This window comes from Rhineura floridana, chromosome 2, assembly GCF_030035675.1.
Source record: "Rhineura floridana isolate rRhiFlo1 chromosome 2, rRhiFlo1.hap2, whole genome shotgun sequence".
Lineage (NCBI taxonomy): Eukaryota > Metazoa > Chordata > Lepidosauria > Squamata > Rhineuridae > Rhineura > Rhineura floridana.
Genome location: NC_084481.1, coordinates 208,147,867 through 208,153,866, shown reverse-complemented (window position 1 = coordinate 208,153,866; position 6,000 = coordinate 208,147,867). Strand labels below are relative to the sequence as shown.

Genomic DNA, 6,000 nt, shown 5'->3' with positions numbered 1-6,000 from the left:
CTTAGGGTATCACAGTGCCTCTATTATGACTGCCACAAGCATTTGATAGCATAATGTTCAATAAAATAATAAAATTACTGTATTGAAATCTTGCTCTTTAGCTAGATTGCTTTATATCGGCTCATTATTTGTTTTATTATCGAATCCCAAACCTTTTTGTGATTTCATTATTTGAATACATTTCTGTCCATTTCAAGTATATAAACATTTTAGGCTTCATTTGTTTGTGTTTTTAGTGATTAATGTTTTTGTGTCTATTGCCAGTTACTAACACACATTTGTTTCAGAAGGCAATGCAGGTCAAGCTGTAGCAGAGGGATAAAGTAATCCAAACTCCTTTAGATTAGGCAGAGGTGTTCCTCCACCCAGCTTTCCCAGCTATGGCTGCAATCCAATACACATCTACTCAGAAGTAAGCTCTATTGGGTTCAGTGGCACTTACTCCAAGGTAGGTGGGTATTTGATTGCAGCCTTAGTCAACTACCTGCAGGTTACCAAATATGCTGGCAGGAACCAACAAAAAAGCCATGAAAGGGGTGTTCCATCAGTGGGGCTGATGCAGCCAGTGATCAACAGGATCCCAAGTTGGTCTCAGTGCTGTCACACAATGGCATCAGGCCTAATCCAGGTCCAATTGCTGTGCCAGCCTGCAGCTTGCACAGTAAATGTGCCTAAATTGGGCCCAATCATCCTGTCCCTCCTTCCACCAGTCATGAGCAACAGGGCTGCCGGTACAGTGGTGGCCTCCCTACTTTGCAAAGCCCCACCAGTGCCCTACATGAATTCAGTATACAGCATGCAAACCTAGGATGAAATATCATACCAAGTCAGACTATTTGTTCATTAAGCCCAGTATTGTCTACTCTGACTAGCAGCTATTCACTAGCATCCCTGACAAACATTTTCAGCACCTATGATGATGATGATGATGAACTGCCTTCAAGTCAATTCTGACTTATGGCGACCCTATGAATAGGGTTTTCATGGTAAGCGGTATCAGAGGTGGTTTACCATTGCCTTCCTCCGAGGCTGAGACTGGCCCAAGGTCAGGCAGTGAGCTTCATGGCTGTGTGGGGATTCAAACCCTGGTCTCCCAGGTCATAGTCCAACACTAGTCTAACCACTACACCACACTGGCTCCCTACAATCTGATCCTTTCTAACTGGAAATGCAGGATTGAGCCCAGGACATTCTGTAGACAAAACATGTGTTCTGCTGTTGAGCTCTGTTCCTCCCTAAAGAGACTTCAGCAACATTTAACAGGAGAAAGGTACAGGGCCATGCGACTCAGGCTGTGATCCTGGGCATGAGTACACGAGTTAAAACGAACAAAGGGAAAAAATCCAATATTCTTCCCATTAACATCTCTTGAGATGTTGGAAGGCGTTATTCCCTCTAACTGCCAAACATTTTTCTGAGGTTTTTTTTTAAATAATGGATATAAAATTGCAATAATTAGGCGGCGGCAGGAAGAGAAGAGAAGGGGTGGAAAGCCTTTCCAGATAAAATAACAACCTCGTCAATGCTCCACCCACCTCATCCCAGAGCAATAACGCCCATCTAAATTGGCTATCGGATAACATACATTTGCAGGAGAGAGAGAAAAACAGATCTTTTGAATGGAAACGAAAGAAGGGGTGAGGGAGAGAGCTAAATAGAATTCACCGGCCTCAGCTTTCCTCTCCCCTGTGTGTCGTACCCGTCGCTAGTCGTAGCTAACTATAAGGACTGAGGAGCGAAAAGACCACGCAACTCAATAACTACAACCTTTACTAGCGGTAGCCTGCAGAACGCTAATAAACTTTTGGTACATCCGGGCGCTGAAGATTGACGTCACTGCATCATGGCCGCCCCCGTGAGTCTCCCACGTGGTAGGATTTCCCGGAAGCATCGCAGTAGAGTCTGGAGGAACCTTCGCAGGGACGTCTCGGTGCGTAGTTTGGTCGGCGATTAAACTCACAAGTGGGCTGGAGTAGCCTTGGAGACGGGAAGCTGGGGTGGCTTTTCGTGTAACTGTAGAGATCAGGAACTGGAAGGAGAGAGCTCCAAACTGGAATAGGAGGGAGGATGGGGAAATCAGTAGAAGCCTGTTCTTTCTCGCCCTTAATCGAGCTTTTGGGCTCCTATTTATTGTTCTAAGGCTGCATCCCTAGAAATGCTTATGATCACTACTTTAATGTCTCGCTCTTCCTCTCTGGAGGTTAGAGCAGCATATATGTTCCCCCGCCCCCCGGTTATCTTCGCAAGAGCCCTGTAAGGTGGGTTTGGCTGAGAAATGGTGATAGCCATGAGGTCATCCCTGTGAACGTCTTTTTCACACCTGTGAAGACTCACATCTTCACTCTGGCTTTTGATAATTGAGATGTATATTTTTAGGACTCTCTGTAGTTGTGTGTGTAATTTATTTTAAACTTTTTTTAATAATGTGTTTTATATTGTTGTGACCTGCCCTGGGATCTACTGGTGATGAGCGGGTAAAAAAATTAATTATAACAACAGTTCAGTGGGATTTAGACTTTGATCCCCCCAGTACTTGGAAGCAAATCTGTAGAGAGTCAGTTAAACTTCTGAATAAACAGATGGGGCTGTGCGACCAGCTGGTAAACAGGCAGTTGACTGCATGCATGTTCAATCTATTCAACCTAAGCACACGACCTAAATATCATGGCATGCCATTACTGCTGTGTCCTACACTTGTGGAACTCTGGCTTTACATGGCTGGCTGGATTAGCATATTGGAAGGTTGTTGGCTGGCAGTGATCCAAAAGTCTCCCATTATTTTTCTCTCTGGAAAAAAACCCTGAATATTTTAGAGTTCATTTCAGTTTTTAATACTTCCTTGCCTTCTATTCATCTGTGCATTGTTTGGGATGAGGTTGCTCTCTTTTTTTCTGCTCTGGGTAGCTTGGCTTTAGCATATGCAACCGACATATTTTATGTGAACCCACACCCCACCATTGCGGAGCCCCGCTTTAGCAGTTCTGTGTGTTAAATTGGACACTGAATCCCCATAAACCTATAATTTAGGATTAGGATCAACATGTTGGACAATTAAATATTGTCAAATAATCAAAGAAAGCCGCTGCATGATATATAAGTCATACTCAGAGTAAACCTGTTGAAACAAATAAACTGGTTATTTAAGTTCATTTATTTCAATAGGTCTCTTCTGAGTATCGCTGATGCTGGATATTTTCTACTGTGTATGTGAAAGATCACCTTTTTAATTTCATTTTGGTATTTATTATTAAATTTATATCCCTCCCTTCCTCCCAGAAAGAGCCCAGGGTAGCAAACAAAACACTAAAACATCTTAAAAACATATTTAAAAGCAATTCGAAGACTGGGATAAGGTTTCTACTTAAAAGGCTGGTTGAAAGAGGAAGGTCTTCAATAAGTGCCGAAAAGATAACACTGATGATGCCTACCTAATATTTAAGGAAGGGAAGGGACTTCCAAAGTATTGGTGCCACAACTCTAAAGGTCCGCTTCCTATGTTGTGTGGAACATACCTGATAAGATGGTATATGCAGAAGGCCCTCTTCTGCAGAGCACAGTGACTGACTGGGTATAAGACGATCTTTCAGGTATTATTATTTATTAGCAATGGGAAGAGTGAGGGCAACTTGTATCTTAACCCTGTGGTAGTTTGGAGTGGGGGCAGGGAACCTAGTAACATGGGGAAATATCTCCTATTGGCTACCAGATGTAACTGCAGCCATCCCAGAACAAAAACAAGCTCCCATCCGTTCCCGTTTCCTATTTGGCCCCTTCTCTCCCTGATTGATTGGTTTTTATTCTTTTATCTCTCTCTTTTTTTAAAAAAAGTCTGATTTCCTTAATGGTATTATGAGTTGATATGTTTTGCTGCTTCCCCCCCCTTTTATTTTTCATGTTTGTTACTTGTATTGTTACAGAAAAAAAATGGAAAACTTTATAAACTGTGCATTTTTTAAAAAAACTATAATCAGTGACAAAAGCCAATGCCTTGAGGGTAGAGTCTGTAAAACAAGGAACAGGGAGATCCAGGTTCAGACCCTCACTCGGCCATGAAGCTCATAATGTAGTGATGGGTCAGTCACACACGCTCCGCATAATCTGCTTCACAGGGCTGTTGTGTGGATAGGATTGAGGCAAGGAGTGCTAGGATGGAGAATACCCTGGGTTCCTTGGAGGAGGGATAGAATACAAATATAAAATGATATATCACATTTTTTAATTTACAGTTACGGCCATCTAGTTAGTTTAAGCGTCAGACCATCTACTTAGTTTAAGTGTCAGACCTGTTGGTTCTTCTCATACAACATTAATGCTTTCAAAGACATGACCGTTATGGGACTGGTCAAATGCCCAACCATATTTAAGATCCTTTACAAGGGAATATACAACTAAAAAATACAAGGGTACGCTTCTTTCCTTTTCTTTTATTTCTTTTATTCCTTTTATATCGGTATTCCTTTTATACCCTCATTTAATTTTATCATTTCTCAATGTTTTCTACTAGCTTTTGAGTCTAATGGTTCTAATGGAGCAACTGCCATTTATAAATTATTATTATCATTATCATCATCATCCTTTATTACCCACCCTTTACCCAGAGGTCCCAGGGCAGATTACAACAATTTTTAAAAAACAGCATTAAAAACAATCCAAAACCACAGAATAGGGTAGGTCCTAAAAATACACATCTCAGTTGTCAAAGGCCAGGGTAAAGAGTTAAGGACGAAAGAGTAAAAGGTAAGGGCAACTTAAGTTGTCCGTTGTTGCTGCCTGAAAGTAAAAAAAAGAATACAATTAATACCAAATCTGAGAGGTTTGTTGTTCAGAACAAAATATGTGGAACCAAATGTTCAAAAAACCAGGAAGAGAACACAAGCATGTGAAGGGCATATTGAGACATGTTGCAGTAGGAGTTGCTGACATGAGTGATTATTTAAACTACCCCCTCCGAGAGATATTAGCAGTAAAAGTCCACATAGCTGTTTTTACTTCTCATATAAATGGACTCAGCAGGCTGCTCAGTACTTTCATTGGGAGGTTTCCATCAGTAACACCTGGGGTGGCCAATGTGGGCCTTTCCAAATGTTGGATTACAGTTCCCATCAGCCTCAGCCAGCCTGGCCAATGACTTGGGGTGATGGGAGTTGTGGTCCACTACAGCTGGAGGGCACCATGTCAGCTACCCCTGAGTTAGAGGGAGCTATTCCTGTAGCTGCTGTTCCACTAGCTGTCTTCTGTGCCCCCAGTACATTTTCCTTTGGGATAGGTAAGCCCCATGAGGTTACAACTGCATCTGCCCACTCTGCTCTTTGTTGCACATGAGGTCATGTACTCTACTCCTTTTATTTCAGTTCCATTATCTTACCATTAAGCCAGTCCAGCATGTAATTTTTATTGTCTTTTGTCAGCCTTCCTCAATCTGCTGCCAGGTTATATAGTCTAGATCGGGGTCTGTGGTCCATGGATCCCTAGGGAGTCTGTGTATGCACTTCAGGGGGTCCGTGAACTGGGCACACAAAAAAAATCAATTTCCAATGCAATCAAAAATTATTTTGGGGGGTCCATGTGATGCGTCCTTCCCTGGCTCTCCCTGTCAGGTTCCTACCTGCTTGTGGTTACTGCCTGTCTCTAGGCACCACCAGGGACTCCACCAGTCCGGACCGCACTCTCTTATGGTTTCTCTCCCCGCTCTAGCACAGATCTCAACAGATCCCCCTGCTAGGCAACCACCAGTAACGTCCCAATACTAGTATTCCCAGAGACTCTGAATACTGGTGTTGTTATTCTCTTCACCGCTGCCACCATTTGTTACAGTTCCCCTTCAGCCTTGGTCATTACCTTACCCTCCCTTCTGGTCTGTGAAACCCTAGCCAAGGATCAGGCCTTTGGTAAACCAAATTAAGTATTTATTAAAGATAACAAAGCTAACAAGATTAACAAGATTTCTTCTTAAGGCACATAAGCATATGGTTTTACTCAATACTAATCCAAACTCCACCT

General features: G+C 42.5%; 1 protein-coding gene across 3 annotated transcripts in view; it reads left to right on the top strand.

Moving 5' to 3' along the window:
* Positions 1 to 1,825: 1,825 nt before the first annotated feature.
* Positions 1,826 to 6,000, top strand: part of DDX24 (DEAD-box helicase 24) — a 56,468-nt gene continuing 52,293 nt past the window's right edge. Inside the window, exon 1 of one of the 3 annotated variants that reach the window (XM_061612036.1) lies at positions 1,826 to 1,930. The gene's annotated coding sequence lies outside the window, so the exon portion shown is untranslated. Of the gene's footprint in view, positions 1,931 to 2,008; positions 2,259 to 6,000 lie in introns of those variants that run through there. The other 2 variants (XM_061612037.1, XM_061612039.1) reach the window with 2 other exon arrangements.